This window comes from Haematobia irritans, chromosome 2 (assembly GCF_050003625.1).
Source record: "Haematobia irritans isolate KBUSLIRL chromosome 2, ASM5000362v1, whole genome shotgun sequence".
Lineage (NCBI taxonomy): Eukaryota > Metazoa > Arthropoda > Insecta > Diptera > Muscidae > Haematobia > Haematobia irritans.
In genome coordinates, this window is record NC_134398.1 from 42,082,856 (window position 1) to 42,108,288 (window position 25,433).

The 25,433-nt window shown below is 24.9% G+C and overlaps 1 protein-coding gene across 1 annotated transcript in view; it reads right to left on the bottom strand.

Annotated features, from left to right (window-relative positions):
• The window catches only part of wwk (anoctamin 8 white walker), a 217,643-nt gene that overhangs the window by 69,011 nt on the left and 123,199 nt on the right, over nt 1–25,433 (bottom strand). The gene's annotated exons all lie outside the window — the stretch shown is intronic.

A 25,433-nucleotide genomic window follows, 5' to 3' on the forward strand; every position in this document is an offset into this window, starting at 1 on the left:
TTTTTGCCAATTATTTGCCCAGTGTGACCGTGCCCTTATATTTTCGACATAGTATAGACTGAAATCATAGTATCGTTTTATATGTTCTTTGGCTACTAAGACTTATGGACTTCGTGTCAGTGTTGCCAGTATTGGGGATTTTTCCCCAAATCGTGGATATTTTTTCGTAAATGGGGACGAAATTTCTGAGCTGAGGACTTGGGGATTTTGTGGGGAATTTCTATTAATTTGGGGCTTTTTGTGGGGATTTTTTCGAAAAAACGATTTAATCTTTTTTAATAAAATTCTATTTCAACAGACAATTTTGGCAAAATTTTATTTCTATAGCAATTTTTGTAAACATTTTATTTTTTTAATAATTTTGTGAAAATTGTATTTCTATACACAATTTTATCAAAATTTTATTTCTATAGAAAATTTTGTCAAAATTTTATTTCTATAGCAAATGTTGCCAAAATTTTATGTCGATAGAAAATTTTGTCAACATTGTATTTCTATAGAAAATTTTGTCAATTTATTTTTCTATATAGTCTATTTTATCAAATATTTATTTCCATATAAAAAAATTATCAATTTTTTTCATATAGAAAATTTTCTTAAAATTTTATTTCTATATAGAAAATTTTCTCAAAATTTTATTTCTATATAGAAAATTTTGTCAGAAGTTTATTTCTATAGAAAAGTTATGACAAATTCTACCAATCTACAAAACAATAAAAAATCTACCATTTCTGGTAGATTTCATTCAACTTTGGCAATGTGTCTATCACCCAATTTTACTACTTGAATGTTTAGGAGTAAATTTTCGTTCAAAAGTACAAGGAGACCGAAATCCCATTTTCATACCCCCAGCATTTGGAAGACGTTCACCAGTTTCTTGGAGTTGTGGTTCTAAATATTGATCTTATTGCAGCTTGCAGGATTTTACAAAATTTTAATATTTAAATTATTACTGATTTTCTACAGCAGAGCCTTTTGCTTTATTTATTAATTTTTTTTTTTCAAAAAAAAAAAAAAAACTTGTCAAAAATTTATTGGGGATTTTTGTGAGGAATTTAAATTTAAATTGGGGATTTTTTGGGACAAAAACATCATAATTTGGGGATAAAAGTCTGAAAAATACTGGCAACATCGCTTCGTGTTAACATAAACAATGAGCAAGCATTGAGAAATCAACAGTTGAACAGCTCTCTCTCCCTCCCTCTCTCTGTAAATGCCTACTAGTTTTAAGCTCAGTTGTGGTTTTGGTATGCATGTGTCTGTGTGTCTGTTTTTACTCACGAATGTGTATATTCATAATTGGCTTGATGGTTGCTTACCGCAGACGCCTAAAAGTATACTTTGGGTCATAAAAAACAATAGCATGTTTATTGCTGCTCTTTTATTGCATGAAAAAAAAACGAAAACAACGATTATGACAAACACGAGCTACCTAGCACCAGCAAAGAACAAATTTCACCCAACTCTAAATGGTCAATGGCCTTTTACTTTGTCGCCCCAATGACCAGAGTAATTGGGTCATATAAACTCAACCTAAAGGATATATTAATTTTGTAGAGAGGAAAAGTTTTTAATAAATTTTTCATTCATGCAGACAACTTTAAATGTCATTTCATTCATTTTTAAAATGTCTATACTATAACAATAATGTGAGTAGAGTTTTGTCGAGTCTACAATATGGACACAATGTTATTTGTCATTTTGAGGTAATAAAAAACCATGTTTACCGAAAGTTTTCGTAAATAATGGGGAAATGATTGGCAATACTAGATTTCTAGTAAAAAATATACAGGAAATAGAAATTGAAAAAGATTTAAAAACATCGCATCATTAAAGAAGGACAGACAGATAAAAGATTCTCCGACATGCCAAACATAATCTACCAAAAGTTTACCAAATATCTACCAAATTTAAAAATCTTATTTTGGAGTCTTTGATCGAAATTTTATTTCTATAGAAAATTTTGTCAAAATTGCTAGAGAAATTCTCTGGAAATTTCTATCAAAATGTTTATTTCTCTGGAAGTTTTTGTCAAAATTTTATTTCAGCTAACTACATTCAAATCGATGATTTGAGTTTGGCAAAGGAAAAGAGATATGCTTGCAAATTTATTTAGGCAGTAACCGACTATCAAACCTTTTTTCGGAAGGTTCAAGTATAGTTCACTTTGGGTTGAGTGAATTACCCGAATTTATACTGATAATTGGTTGATAGTTTTGCTGCAAGTAGAGGATGCTAATGAGGAATGTGATAATTCCGAAAAAGCTGTACATCCAACTATCTTGCAGTCTATAGGGCTTTGCCCAAATAAATTTGACAAGCATACTTTTCCTCTGTTGGTTAAGCTACACTTGTAGTTTAGACAATGCATGGTTTTAAGCTGAGATCAAAAACAACAATAAAATTTTATTTCTCTAAAAAAATTTTGCCAAAATTTTATTTCTGTAGAAATTTTTGTCACGATTTTGTTTCTATAGAAATTTTTGTAAAAATTTTATTTCTATAGAAAATTTTGTCAAAATTTTATTTCTATTGAAAATGTTATCAAAATTGTATTTCTATAAAAAATTTTGTCAATATTTTATTTTAATAGAAAATGTTGTCAAAATTTTATATCTTTTTTGATAAAATGTTATTTCTATAGAAAATGTGGTCCAAATTCTATGTCTATAAACAATTTTGTAAAAATTTTATTGTCAATATAATATTTCTATAGAAAATTATGTCACGATTTTATTTCTATAGAATTTTTTTTGAAAATGTTATCAAAATTGTATTTCTATAAAAAATTTTGTCAATATTTTATTTTAATAGAAAATTTTGTCAAAATTTTATTTCTATAGAAAATTTTGTCACGATTTTATTTCTATAGAAAAATTTTGTCAAAATTTTATTTCTATAGAAAATTTTGTCAAAATTTTATTTCTATTGAAAATGTTATCAAAATTGTATTTCTATAAAAAATTTTGTCAATATTTTATTTTAATAGAAAATGTTGTCAAAATTTTATATCTTTTTTGATAAAATGTTATTTCTATAGAAAATGTGGTCCAAATTCTATGTCTATAAACAATTTTGTAAAAATTTTATTGTCAATATAGAAAATTATGTCACGATTTTATTTCTATAGAATTTTTTTTGAAAATGTTATCAAAATTGTATTTCTATAAAAACTTTTGTCAAAATTTTATTTCTATAGAAAATTTTGTCAAAATTTTATTTCTATAGAAAATTTTGTCACGATTTTATTTCTATAGAAAAATTTTGTCAAAATTTTATTTCTGTAGAAAATTTTGTCAACATTTTATTTCTATAAAAAATTTTGTCAAAATGTTATTTCTGTAAAAAATTGTATCAAAATTTTATTTCTATAGAAAATGTGACCCAAATTCTATGTCTATAGAAAATTTTATCACAATCTCGTGTCTATAGAAAAATGTTGTCATAATTTTATTTATGAAAAAATTTATTTGTATAGAAAATTTTATCAAAATTTTATTTTTATAGAAAAATTTTGCAACAATTTTATTCCTAAAGAAAATTTTATCAATATTCTATTTCTATAAAAAATTTTCAATATTCTTTTTCTATAAAAAATTGTCAATATTCTAATTCTATAGAAATTTATGTCACGATTTTATTTCTATAGATTTTTTTTTTTAATTTTATTTCTATAGAAAATATTGTCCAAATTCTATTTCTATAGAAAGTTTTGTAAAAATGTTATTTATATATAGGATTTTATCACAATTTTGTTTCTATAGAAAATTTTGTCAAAATTTTATTTCTGTAGAATTTTAGTCACGATTTAGTTTCTATAGAAATTTTTGTAAAGATTTTTTTTTTTGTACAAATTTTATTTCTATAAAAAATTTTGTCAAAATTAAATTTATTTAGAAAATTTTGTCACGATTTTATTTCTATAGAAAAATTTTGTCAAAATTTTATTTCAATAGAAAATGTTGTCAAAATTTTATTTCTAAATTTGTCACGTTTTTGTTTCTAAAAATTTTTGTTTCAAAATTTTATTTCTATAGAAAGTTTGTCAAAATTTTATGTCCATAGCAAATTTTTTCAAAATTTGATTTCTATAGAAAATTTTGTCAAAATTTTATTTCTATAGAAAATTTTGTCAAAATTTTATTTCCATAGAAAATGTTGCCAAATTTTAATTTCTATACAAAATTTTGTCAAAATTTTATTTCTATAGAAAAATTTGTCAAAATTTTATTTCTATAGAAAATTTTGTCAAAATTTTATTTCTATAGAAAAATTTCTCAAAATTTTATTTCTATAGAAAATTTTAGTTCTAGAGAAAATTTTGTAAATTTTTTCGATAGAAAATTTTGTCAAAATTTTATTTCTATAGAAAATGTTGTCAAAATTTGATTTCTATAGAAAATTTTGTCAAAACTTTATTTCCATAGAAAATGTTGTCAAAATTTGATTTCTATAGACAATTTTGTCAAAATTTTATTTCTATAGAAAATTTTGTCAAAATTTTATTTATATAGAAAATGTTGTCAAAATATTATTTCTATAGAAAATTTTGTTAAGATTTTATGTCTATAGAAAATGTTGTCCAAATTCTATGTCTATAGAAAATTTTGTAAAAATTTTATTTCTATAGAAAATTTTATCACAATTTTGTTTCAATAAAAAATTTTATCACAATTTTGTTTCAATAGAAAAATTTTGTCAAAATTTTATTTCTATAAAAAATTTTGTCAAAATGTTATTTCTGTAGAAAATTTGTCACGTTTTTGTTTCTAAAAATGTTTGCTTCAATATTCTATTTCTATAAAAAATTGTCAATATTCTAATTCTATAGAAATTTATGTCACGATTTTATTTCTATAGAATTTTTTTTTTTAATTTTATTTCTATAGAAAATATTGTCCAAATTCTATTTCTATAGAAAGTTTTGTAAAAATGTTATTTCTATAGACGATTTTATCACAATTTTGTTTCTATAGAAAATTTTTTACAAAATTTCATTTCTATAGAAATTTTTGTCATGATTTTGTTTCTATAGAAATTTTTGTAAAAAATTTTATTTCTATAGAAAATTTTGTTAAAAATTGTATTTCTATAAAAAATTTTGTCAAAATTTAATTTATTTAGAAAATTTTGTCACGATTTTATTTCTATAGAAAAATTTTGTAAAAAATTTATTTCTATAGAAAATGTTGTCAAAATTTTATTTCTAAATTTGTCACGTTTTTGTTTCTAAAAATTTTTGTTTCAAAATTTTATTTCTATAGAAAGTTTGTCAAAATTTTATGTCCATAGCAAATGTTGTCAAAATTTTATTTCTTTAGAAACTTTTATCAAAATTTTATTTCTATAGAAAATGTATCAAAATTTTATATCTATAGAAAATGTTGTCCAAATTCTATGTCTATAGAAAATTTTGTAAAAATTTTATTTCTATAGAAAATTTTATCACAATTTTGTTTCAATAGAAAATTTTTTCACAATTTTGTTTCAATAGAAAAATTTTGTCAAAATTTTATTTCTATAAAAAAATTGTACCACAAATTTTTTTGTATAAAAAATTTTGTCAAAATTTAATTTTTATAGAAGTTTTGGCGCAATTTCATTTGTAAAGAAAATTTTATCAATATTCTATTTCTATAGAAAATTGTCAATATTCTATTTCTATAGAAAACCAGCGTAACCCGGCGCGCTTTGCTGCGCCTCACAAAGCCTATTTTCGTTAACTTAGTCAACCATATCCTTCGATTTGAAAACAAATTCGATAAGACTTGAACTCTTTTAAAGAGTTGGGTCAGGGGAGGTTAGGTTAGGTTAGGTTAAAGTTTCAGCCCGATTAAGATTCAAGCTCACTTAGACTATTCAATCCATTGTGATACCACATTAACTAAAAGTACCTATTACATATGGGCACTTCTAGTTTTAATCGCTGAACCTTCTTGATTATTTTTCTTTGTTGAACTAACCAGATTGTTCCAAAAACATTAGCAGATTGCTTAGGTTAACGTTTTCCAGATCCGCCAGTAATCTGAAGCTATATGCTCCTAAAAGTTGCTTGCGCTTTACACAAAATGCAGGACACTCACACAAGAGGTGTTTAATTGATTCCTTTTCCTCCGCATCATGACAGCTCATACATTAGTCACTATACTTCGCGCCTATAGTTTTTACCAAATCGCCTATCAGGCAGCGACCCGTTATAGCAGATATCAGGAGTGATATCTGAAGTCTCGATAACACTAGCATATCTAGTGTGCGGTTTAAGTTTAAATGGGGCCGTTACAGCCCTTGCAATTCTCCCATCGAACATTTGCCATCATAACAGCATTCTCACGCAGCATGAGCTTGCAGGTAGCCAGGTGCATACCAACAGATTTTAGTTCCCCTGGAATATGTAAGGTAGTTCCTAGCCTTGCCAACTCATCTGCTTCGCAGTTCCCCGGTATGTTCCTATGGCCAGACACCAATATTAGGTGAATATTGTACTGCTCAGCCATCTCGTTGAGAGATTTGCGGCAGTCTATGGCCGTTTTCGAGTTAAGGAACACAGAGTCCAAGGATTTTATTGCAGGTTGACTGTCTGAGTATATATTAATGCCAATATTTGTTGGAACATTACTTCTCAGCCAATTCACCACCTCTCTTATTGCCAATATTTCAGCCTGAAAAACACTACAGTGATTAGGTAATCTTTTCGCTATTCGAATTTCCAGATCTTTAGAATATACGCCGAACCCCACTTGTCCATTCAATTTGGAGCCATCAGTATAGAAATCTATATATCTTTTATTCCCCGGGGTCTGTGTACACCACGCCTCACTGTTGGGAATTAGAGTTTCAAACTTTTTGTCGAAAAGTGGTTTTGCCAGGGTGTAATCCACTACGTTAGGCACATCTGGCATTACTTTGAGGACCGAATTATGACCGTACATTTTTTCCGACCTCAGGGATAGTTCGCGCAACCGCACAGCCGTTTTTGCTGCTGACTGTTTGGCCAAAATGTCTAAAGGCAATAGATGCAGCATGACATTAAGGGAATTTGTTCCTGTCTTGCTGAATGCGCCTGAAATACACAAACACGCCATACGCTGAACTTTATCTAAACAAGTCGGTTTCTGAAGTGCCGGCCACCAGACTACAACACCATATAGCATTATAGGTCTAACCACTGCCGTGTATAGCCAATGTACAATTTTTGGTTTTAGTCCCCACTTTTTCCCTATTGCCTTTTTGCACGAGTACAAAGCTACCGTGGCTTTTCTCGCCCTCTCTTCAATACTAAGCCTAAAATTCAGCTTCCTGTCCAAAATAACGCCAAGGTATTTTGCACACCCCTAAGGAAATGGGTTTAACCTTGGGAGTTTTGCGATCTTTGCAGTACATGACAAGTTCTGTCTTTGCTGGATTTGGACCAAGACCATTATCTTTCGCCCATTTCTCAGTCATCCGGAGAGCTCTCTGTACAATATCTCTGATTGTGGATGGGAATTTTCCCCTGACTGCTAGCGCCACATCATCTGCGTATGCCAACACTTTTATCCTTTCTTTTTCTAGGGAAACCAGAAGGTTGTTTATAGCAACATTCCAAAGAAGAGGTGATAGAACTCCTCCTTGGGGAGTGCCTCTGTTCACATACCTTTGTACGTTTGCTGAAATACGTCTCCTTGTTAGAAGTTCGTCTAACAGCCTAAGTTGTCAAAGTTGTCAGTCCATTTAATATCGAGCTCGGATGGACATATGGGTCAGGGGAAGTCAGGCACAAAAACTGAAGTACTGATTAATCACTCCATGGTTTCCCCACAAGTGTTCCGTACATTTCAAAAAAAATCGGACTACTTGCTTTTTCGTTTATATGGACGATGTAAAACGGCCCGGCTTAACAAACGTCGGGTGGGGGTGTTCCCTTTCAACCAACTTTTTGGGTTTTAATTGTTCTGTATTCAAATCGTTGGACAATCTTTTACTTTTCCTGTTAATTTCAAGCGTAGTTTTTCAAGGGGAGATGTACTTCTCCTCCACATACCGTCCAATAAATCGGGAAAATGTAAAAGTACTTAAAAATTAACCATATTAACATTTGTTAAAGTGTTGGACTCGGAGAACGAGCCTTTCCCAAACATACACCGGAAAATGAAGCACCCCCAACATTGCCTGTCAAGTTCATGTAAATTTAAATTTTTACTTAAAAAAGTTTGGCAAACGCCTGTGGAAAAATCATAAAATTATGTACCGAGTTCCCATTTATCGACAATCCTCTACTTTCTAGTTTCAAAAAATCGGTCAAAAGGGAACCCCTCTCCTTCGATCCTCCCCGACCAGATATCGTAAATTAACGTACCCTATATTCATTTCACAAACTACCCAACTTCACTATTCCCCTTCCCCAACCAGACATCGAAAAATCATGTACCCTGTATAAATTTAATCATCTTCTCCCAATTTCAAGTCAATCGGAGAACGTTAGATTTTGCTCTATTTTTTGTAAAGGGACGTCACTTTCTCTGCAAATTCCAAGAAAATCTATAAACTTTCTTTCATAGTTTCATAGTGTGGGGCAAGGAGAAGGTTCCCGTCCAAATACCCAAAAATCTAGTACACCATATTGATTTCAAAAGCTTCCCCTATGGCCTCTGCAAATTTCAAGTAAACTTGAGAATTCTAGTTTTTTTCAGTTTTAGAGGAGGTCTCCCTGCGCGTATATTGTGTAGACGTCCCAGAAAATCCCACGCAAATTGTAAGCCCAATTTTTAAACAACAGGGCAAGGGGAGGCCCCCCTTTCCTTACGAATATTACAAAATCAAATATACATTATAGTAATATAACCTACCCACATCCGTCGTAAATTTAAAGTAAATTGGAAAATTTTAACTGTTTCACGGTATGTACTTGAGGAGAAATGAGGTCTCCCTGTACCCTTTTTATTTTCCCTGACCAAATATAAAAAAATCATATACCTCATATAAATTTCATAATCGCCCCCAAGTTCTCCGTAAAATTTCAGTTAGTCGACAAATTTTAGTTTCTTCACTGTACTTTAAAAAAAGTCGGACAATGTTCTTTGCCTAGACGCCCCCTTCAACTTTCCTGAACATTTCAAGCAAATCGAATAATTTTGTTCCAATTTTCAAAAAATCGGACAAGGGGGGGGACCCCCTTCCCGCCGAAAAATATTTAAAAATCTGAAAATTTCAAGCAAAGGGGAGGTCCCCCTTCCCTCCGAAAAATATTTAAAAATCAGGTACCCCATGATAAATTCATAACCTCACGGCGTGTTCTCTGTAAATCTCAAGTAAATCAACGAATTTTTGTTTTTTTACTGTATTTTAAACAAAAATTCCTACAAAGGGATGGTCCACCTCCGCGTTCAAATATTGAAAAATAAAGTATCGTGTCTTTGGCTAGACATCACCCCTAACCTTCCTTGAAAATTTCACCCAAATCGGAGAACTTTGAAAAAGTCCGCCTCCCCCACCAGATATCAAAAAATGAGGTACGATATTTTCTGCACATGATTACCCTCTACGTTCTCCGAACATTTTTCATATGAAAAAATTAAATTATTTTATTACAAAAGCAACTGCGATGAATTCAAATTATAAATTTTTGTAATATGCGATGTATGTAAAAAAACATTTTCCCGCTTTTCCATTGAAACTTTTCTTGAATTTTCTTTGCTATAAACCTCACGGAGGCCGAAAATTTTTATTTCAATAAAAAGTGCTTTCCAAATTCAATTTCTATAGAAAATTTTGTCAAAATTTTATTTCTATAGAAAATTTTGTCAAAATTTTATTTTTGTAGAAAATTTTGTTAAAATTTTATTTTTGTAGAAAATTTTGTCAAAATTTTATTTCAATAGACAATTTTATAGAAATTTTATTTCTATAGAAAATGTTGTCAAAGTTTTATTTCTATAGAAAATTTTGTCAAAATTTTACTTCTGTAGAAATTTTTTGCCAAAATTTTACTTCTATAGAAAATTTTGTCAAAATTTTACTTCTGTAGAAATTTTTGCCAAAATTTTATTTCTATAGAAAATTTTTATTAAAATTTTTATTTCTCTAGATTTTTTTGTCAAAATTTTATTTCTATAGACATTTTTGTTACGATTTTGCTTCCATAGAAATTTTTGTAAAAATTTTATTTCTATAGAAAATTGTATCAAAATTTTATTTCTATAGAATATTTTGTCAAAATTTTATTTCTTTATACAATTTTATCAAAGTTTTATTTCTATAGAAAATGTTGGCAAAATTTTATTTCTATAGAAAATTTTGTCAATATTTTATTTCTAAAGAAAATTTTGGCAAAATTTTATTTCTATAGAAAATGTATCCAAAATTGTAGTTGTATAGAATTTTTTTCAAAATTTAATTTTTATAGACAATTTTTTCAAAATGTTTATTTTTGTAGAAAGTGTTATCCAAATTCTATATAGAAAATTCTATAGAAAATTTTGTCAAAATGTAATTTCTATAGAAAATTTAGTGAAAATTTTATTTTTGTATAAAATGTTGTTAAAATTTTATTTTTGTAGAAAATTTTGTCCAAATTCTATCTCTATAGAAAGTTTTGTCAAAATTTAATTTTTATAGAAAATGTAGTCAAGTTTTATTTTTGTAAAAAATTTTGTTAAAATTCTATTTCTATAGAACATTTTGTCCAAATTTTATTTCTATAGAAAATTTTGTTAAATTGTACTTCTATACAATTTTTTTTCAAAATTTTCTATTTCTATAGAAAATTTTTTCAAAATTGTCTATTTCTATAGAAAATTTTGTCACGATTTTGTTTCTATAATTTTTTGTTTCAAAATTTTATTTCTGTAGAAAGTTTGTCAAAATTTTATTTCTATAGCAAATTTTGTCAAAATTTTATTTCTATAGAAAATTTTGTCAAAATTTTGTTTTAATGGAAAGTTTTCTAAAATTTTATTTCTACATAAACTTTTGGCCGAATTTTATTTCTATAGAAAATTTTTGCAAAATTTTATTTCTATAGAAAATTTTGGCAAATCTTAGGTTGTGTAGAAAATTTTTTCAAAATTTCAATTTTGTAGAAAATTTTATCAAAATGTTTATTTTTGTAGAAAGTGTTATCCAAATTCTATATAGAAAATTCTATAGAAAATTTTGTCAAAATTTACTTTCTATAGAAAATTTAGTCAAAATTTTATTTTGGTATAAAATTTTGTCAAAATTTTATTTTTGTATAAAATGTTCTTGAATTTTCTTTGCTATAAGCCTCACGGAGGCCGAAAATTTTTATTTCAATAAAAAGGGCTTTCCAAATTCATTTTCTATAGAAAATTTTTCAAAATTTTATTTCTATAGAAAATTTTGTCAAAATTTTATTTCTATAGAAAATGTTGTCAAAGTTTTATTTCTATAGAATATTTTGTCAAAATTTTTCTTCTATAGAAATTTTTGTCAAAATTTTACTTCTATAGAAATTTTTTTTAAAATTTTTATTTCTCTAGAATTTTTTGTCAAAAATTTATTTCTTTAGAAATTTTTGTTACGATTTTGCTTCCATAGAAATTTTTGTAAAAAATTTAATTTCTATAGAAAATTTTGGCAAAATTTTATTTCTATAGAATATTTTGTCAAAAATTAATTTTTATACACAATTTTATCAAAATTTTATTTCTATAAAAAATGTTGGCAAAATTTTATTTCTATAGAAAATTTTGACAAAATTTTATTTCTATAGAAAATGTTTCCAAAATTTTAGTTGTATTTAGTTTTTTTTTTTCAAAATTTCATTTTTATATACAATTTTTTCAAATTTTTATTGCTGTAGAAAGTGTTGTCCAAATTCTATGTCTATAGAAAATTTTGTCAAAATTTTATTTCTATAGAACATGTAGTCAAATTTTATTTTTGTAGAAATTTTTTTAAAATTCTATTTCTATAGAACATTTTGTCTAAATTTTATTTTTATAGAAAATTTTGTCAAAATTGTACTTCCTTTCAAAATTTTTTCAAAATTTTCTATTTCTATAGAAAATTTTGTCACGATTTTGTTTCTATAATTTTTTTCAAAACTTTATTTCTATAGAAAGTTTGTCAAAATTTTATTTCTATAGAAAATTTTGTCAATATTTTATTTCTATAGAAAATTTTGTCAACATTTTATTTCTATAGAAAATTTTGTCAAAATTTTATTTCTATAGAAAATTTTGTTAAAATATTATTTCTATAGAAAATTTTGTTAAAATTTTATTTCTATAGAAAATTTTGTCAAAATGTTTTTTCTATAGAAAATTTTGTCAACATTTTATTTCTATAGAAAATGTTGTCGAAAGTTTATTTCTATACAAAGTTTTCTAAAATTTTATTTCTTTTACTTTTTGCCAAATTTTATTTCTATAGAAAATTTTTGCAAAATTTTATTTCTATAGAAAATTTTTGCAAAATTTTATTTCTATAGAAAATTTTGACAAATTTTTAGTTGTGTAGAAAATTTTTTCAAAATTTCAATTTTATAGAAAATTTTATCAAAATGTTTATTTTTGTAGAAAGTGTTATCCAAATTCTATATAGAAAATTCTATAGAAAATTTTGTCAAAATTTAATTTCTATAGAAAAGTTAGTCAAAATTTTATTTTGGTATAAAATTTTGTTAAAATTTTATTTTTGTATAAAATTTTGTTAAAATTTTATTTTTGTAGAAAATTTTTTGTTTGTTTTTTATTTCTATAGAAAATTTTGTCAAATTTTTATTTCTATTGGCAATTTTATCAAAATTTTATTTCTGTAGAAAATTTTATTACAATTTTGTTTCCATAGATAATTTTGTCAACATTTTATTTCTCTAAAACATTTTGTTAAGATTTTATTTCTCTAGAAAATGTTGTCCAAATTCGATTTTTATAGAAAATTGTGTAAACATTTGATTTCTATACAAAATTGTGTAAATTTTTTTTTTCTATAGAAAATTGTGTCAAAATTTTATTTCTATAGAAAATTTTATCACCAATTTGTTTCTATAGAAACTGTTATCACATTTTTATTTCTATAGAAAACTTTGTCAAAACTTATTTCGGTATAAAATTGAAGTACCTTTTAGTTTTGCAAAATCTACCAAAACATCAAGAATTCTATCAATCTACCAAGCATAAAAAATCTACCATTTTTGGTAGAATTTTACCAACTGTGGGGGCCGTGCTAATGGGCCGTTCGTACTGCAATTTTTTTTTTTTGACGCCTTTATGTAGAATCCCCAAAACGCCTTTAAAATAAAATCAAAGTTTCACTCTGGCCAAAATTGAAGGCTTTGATTCTAATTATTACCCCGCGTGCCACATACATTTTGAAATTTCATTGACAAGCGGGACCTTGAGATTATTCTAAACTCTCAAGGATTGAATAAAAAATTTTAAATGTTTTTTTTTTGTTTTGACGAAAATTAAATTAAATTACTGATTTTAAAAATGCCATATATCTCACCACAACACAACCACAAATTCCTGTACACATGTGTCATGACTTTGTGAGGATACATATTCGGATTATGTTAGTAGTACACAACAGTATGTGAAAGACCACAAACATGTCTTCTTTACAAAATGCTAAATGTCTTTGGGTTTGCTTTGTCATAACAAAGTTGTCACAAACCATGACCTTGGATTTAACATAAGAGGATAAGCATGTGTTCGTCCGTCCCTAAATGTGTCTTAGGGCAGGTCAAAGAATATAAAAAAAAATATTGATTTTTCTTAAAGTGTCTATAATAATATCCAGGACTTTTTGGTCAAAAAAATTGAAATCGACTTTTGGTAATTTTCAAAATCAAGTTTTGAATATTTTGAAAATTAATGGTAATGTTGAAAAAAAACACACACACACACACAAAGCGATCCTAATCTCTCATACAACATCAAATATTGTGGTCCATTTGCTGCATATGGTGTTCGAATGTCCACTTGGTTTTAATTCAAATTTTCTAGGATGTAAAACAGCAAGGTGACCACCCTCTTTTCTAATCCTTTCAAATGATGATATCAACTAGAAAAGAGCTATAAATAATGACTTTGAATAGGGTAATAAAAACGCCCAGAGGCGTTATGGAATACAGGCAATCCATGTTATGTGATACACAGGGATATGCACAATCCTAAAGGACAAATCAAAAATATGCGAGTGTACCGAAGTCTCAAGCAAGTAATTAATTTATATTTTCTAGAAATAATATTTTGACAAAATTTTCTATAGAAATAAAATTTTGACAGTATTTTCTATAGAAATAAAATTTTAATAAAATTTTTCCATAGAAATAAAATCTTGACAAAATTTTCTATAGAAATAAAATTTTGACAAAATTTTCTATAGAAAAAAATCTTGACAAAATCATCTATAGAAATAAAATTTTGACAAAATTGTCTATAGATATAAAATTTTAACAAAATTTTCTATAGAAAAAAATCTTGACAAAATATTCTATAGAAATAAAATTTTGACAAAATTTTCTATAGAACTAAGATTTTGATAAAATTTTTCCATAGAAATAAAATTTTGACAAAACTTTCTATAGCAATAAGATTTTGACAAAATTTTCTATAGATATAAAATTTTGACAAAATCTTCTATAGATATAAAATTTTGACAAAATTTTCTATAGATAAAAAATTTTGACAAAATTTTCTATAGAAATAAAGTTTTGTCAATATTTTCTATAGAAATAAAATGTTGACAAAATTATCTTTAGAAAAGATTTTGACAAAATTTTCTATAAAAAAAAAACTTTTGAAAAATTTTTCTATAAAAATAAAATTTTGACAAAATTTTCTATAGAAATAAAATATTGACAAAATTTTCATAAGAACTAAAATTTTGATAAAAATTTTCTATAGAAATAAAATTTTGACAACAATTTTCTACAGAAAAACAAATTTAACAAACTTTTCTATAGAAATAAGAAATACAATTTTGAGAAAACAAAATTCTCTATAGAAATTAAATTTTTACAATTTTTTTTAATAAAATTTTGAAACGATTTTCTATAGAAATAAAGTTTTGACAAAATTTTCACTAGAACTAAAATTTTGACAAAATTATGTATACAAATAATATTTTGACAAAATTCTATAGAACTAAAATTTGGCAAAACTTTTCTACAGAAATAAAATTTTGTAAATATTTTCTATAGAAATGAAATTTTGGCAAAATTTTCTATAGAAATAAAATTTTGATAATATTTTTCCATAGAAATAACATTTTGACAAAATTTTCTATAGAAATAAGATTTTTACAAAATCTTCTATATATATAAAATTTTGACAAAATTTTCTTCAGAAATAAAATGTTGATAAAATTTTCTATAGAAATAAAATTTTGATAAAATTTTTCCATAGAAATAAAATTTAGACAAAATTTTCTATAGAAATTAAATTTTGGCAAAATTTTCTATAGAAATTAATTTTTGGCAAAATTTTCTATAAAAATAAAAAATTGAAAAATTTTCCTACAGAAATAACAAACCCTTTCGAAATAAAAATTTCTATGGGATAAATGTTTGGCAAAAATTTCCATAGAACTAAAATTTTGACAAATTTTTCCATAGGACAAAAATTTTGATAAAATTTTGTATCGAACTAAAATTTTGACAAAATTTCCTATAGAAATAGGATTTTGACAAAATTTTCTATAGATATAAAATTTTGACAAAATTTTCTATAGATATAAAATTTTGACAAAATTTTCCGTAGATATAAAATTTTGACAACATTTTCTATAGATATAAAATTTTGACAAAATTTTCTATAGAAATAATATTTCACAAAATTATATGTAGAAAAAAATTTGAAAAAATTTTCTATAGAAATAAAATGTTGACAAAATTTTCTATAAGAATAAAATGTAGACAAAATTTTCTATAGAAAAAAAAAATTGACAAAATTTTCTATAGGAATAAAATGTAGACAAAATTTTCTATGAAAAAAAAATTTTGACAAAATTTTCTATAGGAATAAAATTTTGACAAAAATTCCATTTAAATAAAATTTTGACATACTTTTCCATTGAATAAAATTTTGACAAAATTTTCTATATAAATAAAATGTTTACAAAATTTTGTATATAAATAATATTTTGGCAAACTTTTCTATTGAAATAAAATTATGACAAAATTTTCTAACGAAATAAAATTTTCCATAGAACTAAAATTTTGACAATATTTTCCATAGAACTAAAATTTTGACAAAATCGTCCATAGAAATAAAATTTTGACAAAATTTTATGTAGTACTAAATTTTTAACAAAATTTCCTATAGAAATAAAATTTTGACAAAATTTCCTATAGAAATAAAATTTTGACAAAATTTCCTATAGAAATAAAATTTTGACAAAATTTTCTATAGAATTAAAATTTTGACAAAATTTTCTATAGAAATAAAATGTTGACAAAAATTCCATTTAAATAAAATTTTGACATACTTTTCCATTGAATAAAATTTTGACAAAATTTTCTATAGAAATTAAATTTGACAAAATTTTCTATAGGAATAAAATGTTGACAAAAATTCCATTTAAATAAAATTTTGACATACTTTTCCATTGAATAAAATTTTGACAAAATTTTCTATAGAAATTAAATTTGACAAAATTTTCTATACGAATAAAATGTTGACAAAATGTTCTATAGAAAAAAAATTTTGACAAAATTTTCTATAGAAATTAACTTTTGATAAAAATTTTTCCATGGATATAAAATTTTGACAAAATTTTCTATAGAAATTTTGACAACATTTTCTATATAAATAAAAGTTTGAAAAAAATGTCTATATAAATAAAATGTTTACAAAATTTTGTATATAAATAATATTTTGGCAAAATTTTCTATTGAAATAAAATTTTGACAAAATTTTCTAACGAAATAAAATTTTCCATAGAACTAAAATTTTGACAATATTTTCCATAGACCTAAAATTTTGACAAAATTGTCCATAGAAATAAAATTTTGACAAAATTTTATGTAGTACTAAATTTTTAACAAAATTTCCTATAGAAATAAAATTTTGACAAAATTTCCTATAGAAATAAAATTTTGACAAAATTTTCTGTAGAATTAAAATTTTGACAAAATTTCGTATAGAAATAAAATTCGGCAAAATTTTCTATACAAATAATTTTTTTTCTTTAGAAATAAAAAAAAAATTTCTATAGAAATAATATTTTGACAATATTTTCACTAGAACTAAAATTGAGACAAAATTTTATATAGAACTAAATTTTTAACAAAATTTTCTATAGAAATAAAATGTTGGCAAAATTTGTTATAGAACTGAAATTTTGACAAAATTTGGTATAGAAATATAATTTTGACAAAATTTTCTATACAAATAAAATTTTCTTTCTAAGATTTTGACAAAGTTTTCTAAAGAAATACGAGTTTAACAAAGTTTTCTATAATTACAGTTTTTATAAAATTGTATATTTTGTATAGGGTACATTTTTTCTGTTGTATGAGAAACTGGGAGAAAAAAGTGGATTTCAATTTTTTAATGGCTATAGCTCTAAGATAGAAAAAATGTGTTTACAATTTTTTTGTTGAGTTTTCTTTGAAAATCCTTTGGTCGATTGTGACCAATATCAAAATTCGAATAGTCGATTTTGGCCACTTAGCATAAATTTTAAAAGTCATTTAGTCGAATTTAAACATAACAAAGAGCCGACTACGGCTTTGTTCTTGACAAAAAGTCCAAAAGTCGATTAGGCCAAAATATGTCTATAGATGTTTTGTATGTTGGAGAAATCCATTATTCTAAAGTTTTTGTTAAATAAATACTCAACCATTTTAAAATTTAAAACATGCTTTAAACTCTTTCTGGAATTACTGCATACCACACCAAGTGATATCCTAATATTAATCCAAAATATCAACACAAGGCAATTATTTATTGCATTGTTTCCCTGTGGCTATGTGTTACGATACAAATCTGCGTTAATTAAGTTCCATGGGCAAGTCGTGAAGATTTTAATTAAAATTTGGTTAATGGAAGAAGAGATTACAATTGTTTGAATACAATTTTCCGCTTTGGAAGAAGAGGTTGAATTTTGTGGCATATAATTTTCACCAATTGCAAAAGCTTTCTGATTGGAATATCCATGTTATATAATTTACCAAAATAATCCAAAACGTGACCCAATACATTGCCAGGAGCTTACACCAAATGAACACAAATCTTTGAAAAAAAAGGAAATTGAAGATTAAAAAATTCACACGCAACTATTTGTTGATTTTCTATTTTCCTAAATTTTTTGAGAAACTTCATTTGCTACAATTTTCTTTGGACTACGAATGAAAACAGGAGATGTTTTCATATTTACATTTAACATTCGTGAAAAAATTATATAAGAGGTACTTTACAAAGTTTCTATTGAAATAAAACTTTCATAAAATTTTCTATTGAAATAAAATTTTGACCAAATTGTCTATAGAAATAAAATTTTGACAAAATTTTCTGGAGAAATAAAGTTTTGACAAAATATTCTATACGAATAAAATTTTGCCAAAATTTTCTATAGGAATAAAATTTTGCCAAAATTTTCTATAGGAATAAAATTGTGACAAAATTATCTATAAAAACAAAATTTTGACAAAATCCCAGCAAAAAAAATTTGGAAGTTCTTCTCAAGGCACAACTTTAAAAACACTTCCAAAAATGTTCTCCCAAAGAAGCTCTTTATTTTAGCTGCACAGGAAGTTCTTTTAATTCAAGTTTTTATAACTCGCTTTTTTCATATTTTTAATGGAAAATTTAAAATTTTTTGTTTCAAATAGGTTAAAAATAGATTAAGAATTAATAAAATGGTAAAAATTATTTAATTTTTTTTTGAAAAAAATACCAAACCCATTTTAGAAAAATTGCGAATTTTTGGAAATATTTGATTCCAAACATTCCGCACAGGCATACGAATGCCCTAAAGCTCATAAAAAAAAATTTAAAAATTATTTATTTGTCAAAATATCACCAAATTTCTTAGTTTACATCCAAAACACTGAATTCGCATCACACCTTAAGAAGTGATGCAAATCCAGTGCAACGGCTGTTAAAATGGTGGACATCCGTCCTATGACAAGCCCATGTTAAATTCATCGCTGCTGTGCCAATTTTGCACCATTTTCGGATCCAAAAATAATATTTTCACTAGTTTTTTGGCGACGCTTTTATTGCTGGGATGTTCTATTGAAATAAAATTTTAACAAAGTTTTCTATAGGAATAAAATTTTGACAAATTTTTTACAGAAATAAAAAGTTGACAAAATTATTTATAGGAATAAAATTTTGAAAAATTTTCGAAATTTCCCACAGAAATAAAGTTTTGACAAAATTTTCTTTAGAAATAAAATTTTGACAAAATTTTGTATAGAAATAAAATTTTGAAAAAATTTTCAATAGAAATAAAATTTTAACAAAATTTTGTATAGAAATAAAATTTTTACAAAATTTTCAATAGAAAAAAATTTTACAAAATTTTCTATAGAAAGAAAACTTCTGACAATTTTTTCTGTAGAAATAAAATTTTGTCAAAATTGTCTCTAGGAATAAAATTTTTAAAAAATTTTCTATAGAAAAAAATGTCCTATAGAAATACAATTTTAGGGTTGGTATTGGTGTTCCCCAAAGTACCTTGGGGAAATCCGCATTAGTTGGCTACAGCAACTCTCATTGTGTGAAAGTTTATATAGAATTAATTTATTTTTCATTTTTATTGATTATTTTCAATATTTTCGATTTTTTTTATTGAAAACCACAAAATTTAATTGTCCACACCGACATAGCTTTTGTTCGTGTTATTTGACCAGTACAAGCAATACTACACATTGCAGTTTTTTTTTGTGGTCCTTCGACCTAATTGATAAAAGTTATCACACTTTTGGGTCATATGCTGTAATTGACAGTTTCCGTTTTTGTTTGGTGTCAGAGTGTTAAATATTGCATTGGTGGCTTTCGCACCTTAATAGAGCACTAGGGTCGAGAATAAATTTAATTAATAAAATAACAAATAAATATTTATATCACATTTCATTACACAGCATTGACGGAAGATATTGGAGGCATTTAATAATTTATTTTCATTTAAACAAAAAAAAAATATATCATTGGGTGATAGGTGATTTGATTTTCTTTGTGGTTGTCATTAAAATAACACAAGCACTTCAATTTTATGAAATTTTCCATAGTTTTTTATAATTGTTTTATGATCGATTCGGCAAGTGAACATAGTTTTATGTATAGCTGTATATGATATTTTTTCAGGTATACGTTCTACGATATACTTGAACATTACATACATCAAAAGAGGTGATAGGAATTTTGCGGCGAAGGAATTGTCTCTCTTGACCGATTTCTTTAATTTTTTGCTAATTAAAAGTACATCTCAAGAGTGGTGAATGTAGAAATAAAATTTTGTCAGAAGTATTCTTTCTATAGAAAATTTTGTCAACATTTTATTCCTAGAGAAACTTTTGTTAAAATTTTATTCCTAGAGAAAATTTTGCCAAAATTTTATTCCTAGAGAAAATTTTGTCAAAATTTTATTTCTATCGAAAATTTTGTCAAAATCTTATTTCTATAGAAAATTTTGTCAAAACTATATTTCTATAAAAAATTTTGTCAACATTTTATTCCTAGTGAAAATTTTGACAAAATTTTATTTCTGCAGAAAATTTTGTCAGAAGTTTTCTTTCTGTAGAAAATGTCAAAATTTTATTTCTATAGAAAATTTTGTCATAAAAATTTCTCTAGAAATAATTTTTTTAAAAAAAATTCTCTAGTAATAAAATTTTGACAAAATTTTCTCTAGAAATAAAATTTTTACAAAATTTTAGAAATAAAATTTTTAACAATATTTTTACAAGGAATAAAATTTTGACAAAATTTCCTCTAGAAATAAAATTTTGGCAAAATTTTCTCTAGGAATAAAATTATGATAAAATTCTCTAGAAATTTAATTTTAACAAAATTTTCTCTAGGAATAAAATTTTGACAAAATTTTCTCTAGAAATAAATTTGTTCAAAAATTTTCTCTAGGAATAAAATTTTGATAAAATCTTCTCTAGGAATAAAATTTTGGCAAAATTTTCTCTAGGAATAAAATTTTGACAAAATTTTCTCTAGGAATAAAATTTTGACAAAATTTTCTCTAGGAATAAAATTTTGACAAAATTTTCTCTAGGAATAAAATGTTGACAAAATTTTCTCTAGAAATAAATTTTTTCAAAAATTTTCTCTAGGAATAAAATTTTGATAAAATCTTCTCTAGGAATAAAATTTTGGCAAAATTTTCTCTAGGAACAAAATTTTAGCAAAATTTTCTCTAGGAATAAAATGTTAAAACAATTTTCTCTAGGAATAAAATTTTGGCAAAATTTTCTATAGGAATAAAATGTTAAAAAAATTTTCTCTAGGAATAAAATTTTGACAAAGTTTTCTAAAGGAATAACAGTTTTACAAAATTTTCTCCAGGTATAAACTTTTAGCAAAATTTTCTTTAGGAATAACATTTTGACAAAATTTTCTCCAGGAATAAAATTTTGACATAATTTTCTCTATGAATAAAATTTTGATGAAAATTTGTCTGGGAATAAAATTTTGACAAAACTTTCTCCAGGAATAAAATTTTGACAAAACTTTCCCTAGGAATAAAATTTTGACAAAATGTTCTCGTTATCCTTTTTAGTTCTAGATCGATTGATATAGAGGAGTCTACAATAATTATATGATTGAATCAATATGAACCAATATTTTAGTGATAATTGGAGGGCCAAATTTCAACCGGATTGGATGAAAATTTTTGACAAAATTTTCTCTAGGAATAACATTTTGATACAATTTTCAATAGAAATAACATTTTGAGAACATTTTATTATCAGAGAAAATAAAATTTCGACAAAATTATATAAGGAAATAAAATGTTGATAAAATTTTCTCTAGGAATAAAATGTTGACAAAATTTTTCCTAGGCATAACATTTTGACAAAATTTTCTTTCTCTAAGAATAAAATTTGACAAAATTTTGTTTAGGAATAAAATGTTACCAATTTTTTTGCTAGGAATAATAGTTCGACGAAATTACGTATACAAATGAAATTTTTAAATAATTTTTTCTACGAATAAAATTTTACAAAACTTTTTCTAGGAATAAAATGTTGACAAAATTTTTGTTAGGAATCAAATTTCGACAAAATTACATATAGAAACAAAATTTTGACAATATTTTCTCTAGGAAGAAAATTTTGACAAAATTTTCTCTAGGAATAAATTTTTGACAAAACCTTCTCGAGGAATACAATTTTGACAAAATTTTCTCTAGGAATCAAATTTCGACGAAATTACAAGTAGAAACAAAATTTTCACAACATTTTCTCTAGAAATTAAATATTGGAAAGATCTTCTGTAGGAATAAAATTTCCACAAAATTTTCCTTAGGAATAAAATTGTGGCAAAATTTTCTCCAGGAATAAGATTTCGACGAAATTACATATAGATATAACATTTTTAAAAAATTTTGACAATTTTTTTGACATTTTCTCTAGAAATAAAACTGAGGAAAAATCTTCTATAGGAATAAAATTTCGACAAAATTACATAAAGAAATAAAATTTTGACAAAATATTCCCAAGGTATAACATTTTGAGAAAAATTTCTATGGGCATAAAGTTTTGATGAAAATTTGGATTAAAATTTTGGAAAAATCTTCTTTAGGAATAAAACAAAATTTTCCCTAAGAATAAATTTCGACGAAATAACATATAGAAATAAAATTTTTAAAAAATGTTGACAACATTTTCTCTGGGAATAAAATTGAGGAAAAATCTTCTATAGGAATAAATTTCAACAAAATTACATATAGAAATAAAATTTTGACAAAATATTCCCTAGACATAACATTTTGAGAAAAATTGTTATAGGCATTTGACAATTTTCTATTCGAATAAAATTTTGACAAAATTACATATAGAGACAAAATTTAAAAAAATCTAGGAACAAAATTTTTACAAAATTTTCTCAATGAATAAAATTTTGATGGTGGTCAGGTGATTTCCTCTCAGTTTGTGGGTCCTCAATGGCTCCACGGGCTGACCTGTAGGCATTGAAATAATGGGGTGTATGAAATTTTATTTTAGCTGCCACTTGCGATGAAAAATCTTCTATAGGAATAAAATTTCGACAAAAATACATATAGAAATAAAATTTTGACAAAATATTCCCTAGGCATAACATTTTGAGAAAAATTTTTATAGGCATAAAATTTTGATGAAAATTTGTGTGGGAATAAAATTTTGGAAAAATTTTCTATTGGAATAAAATTTCGACAAAATTTTCTCTAGGAATAAAGTTTTCACAAAATGATCGTTAGGAATCAAATTTCGACGAAATTACATATATATATAGAAACAAAATTTTGACAATATATTTAAAATTTTGACATTTTCTCTGGGAATACAATTTTAGAAAAATTTTCTCTAGTAATAAAAATTTGACAAAATTTTCTGTAGTAATAAAATTTTGACAAAATTTTCTCTGAGAATAAAATTGCTACGAAATTACATAAAGAAATAAAATTTTCTATAGGAATAACATTTTGATAAAATATTCTCTAGGAATTAAATTTTAACAAAATTTTTTCTAGGAATAACATTTTGACAAAATTTTCTCTAGAAATAAAATTTTTCAAAAAATTTTTTTAGGAATAAAATTTTGATAAAATTTTCTCTAGGAATAAAATTTTGATAAAATCTTCTAAGGGAAACAAAATTTTGGCAAAATTTTCTCCAGGAATAAAATTTTACCAAATTTTCTCTAGGAATAAAATTTTGACAAAAATTTCTATAGGAATAAAATGTTGACCAAATTTTCTCTAGAAATAAAACGTTGCCAAAATTTTCCCTAGGAATAAAATTTTGATAAAAACTTCTCCAGGAATAAAATTTTGACAAAATTTTCCATAGGAATAAAATTTTTATAATATTTTCTCTAGGAATAAAATTTTGACAAAATGTTCTACATAATCCTTTTTAGTTCTAGATCAATTGATATAGATTAATCTACAATAATTATGACACGATATGAACCAAATTTTGAATGATAATTTGGGGGCCAAATTTCAACCGGATTGGATGAAAAATTTTGACAACATTTTCTCTAGGAATAACATTTTGATACAATTTTCTATAGAAATAACATTTTGAGAACATTTTGTTCTCAGAGAAAATAAAATTTCGACAAAATTATATATAGAAATAAAATGTTGATAGAATTTTCTCTAGGAATAAAATTTTGACAAAATTTTTCCTAAACATAAAATTTTGACAAAATTTTCTCTAAGAATAAAATTTGACAAAATTTTCCTTAGGAATAAAATTTTAGCAAATTTTTTGCTAGAAATAACAGTTCGACGAAATTACGTATACAAATGAAATTTTTAAATATTTTTTTCTATGAATAAAATTTTGACAAAATTTTCGGTGGAAATCAAATTTCGACAAAATTTTCGCTGGGAATCAAATTTCGACGAAATTACATATAGAAACAAAATTTTGACAATATTTTCTCTAGGAATAAAATTTTGACAAAATTTTCTCTAGGAATAAAATTTTGACAAAATTTTCTCTAGGAATCAAATTTCGACGAAATTACATATAAAAACAAAATTTTGTCAATATTTTCTCTAGGGATAAAATGTTGACAACATTTTCTCTGGGAATAAAATTTTGGAAAAATCTTCTATAGGAATAAAATTTCCACAAATTTTCTCAAGGAATAAAATTGTGGCAAAATTTTCTCCAGAAATAAAATTTCGACGAAATTACATATAAAAATAAAATTTTTAAAAAATGTTGACAACATTTTCTCTGGTAATAAAATTGAGGAAAATCTTCTATAGGAATAAAATTTCGACAAAATTACATATAGAAGTAAAATTAAAAAATAAAAAAAAATGGAATAAATAAAATTTCGACAAAAATACATATAGAGATAAAATTTAAAAAAAATCTAGGAATAAAATTTTGACAAAATTTTCTCAATGAATAAAATTTTGACAAAATTTTGATGGTAGTCAGGTGAATTCCTCTAAGTTTGTGGGTCCTCAATGGCTCCACTGGCTATCCTTTAGGCATTGAAAGTTGATCACCTGGGGTGTATGAAATTTTATTTTAGCTGCCACTTGCGTAATTATTAACCTATTTCGATGGTCTTCAAATCCAGGGTTTTACGTTGATTTGCTTGAAAGAGTACATTTGATAGTATCGTCACGTGTGTCAGATTTGAGTGAAATCGGATTAGATTTAGTTATAACCCTCATATAAACGGACTTTACAAAAATTTATCTAATTTGTTGCGAGAGGAGATTCCATACCACGCCCTCACTACACGGAGAATTTATTAAGTTTATTTATTATAATAACCTTAGATTTCTAAATAATC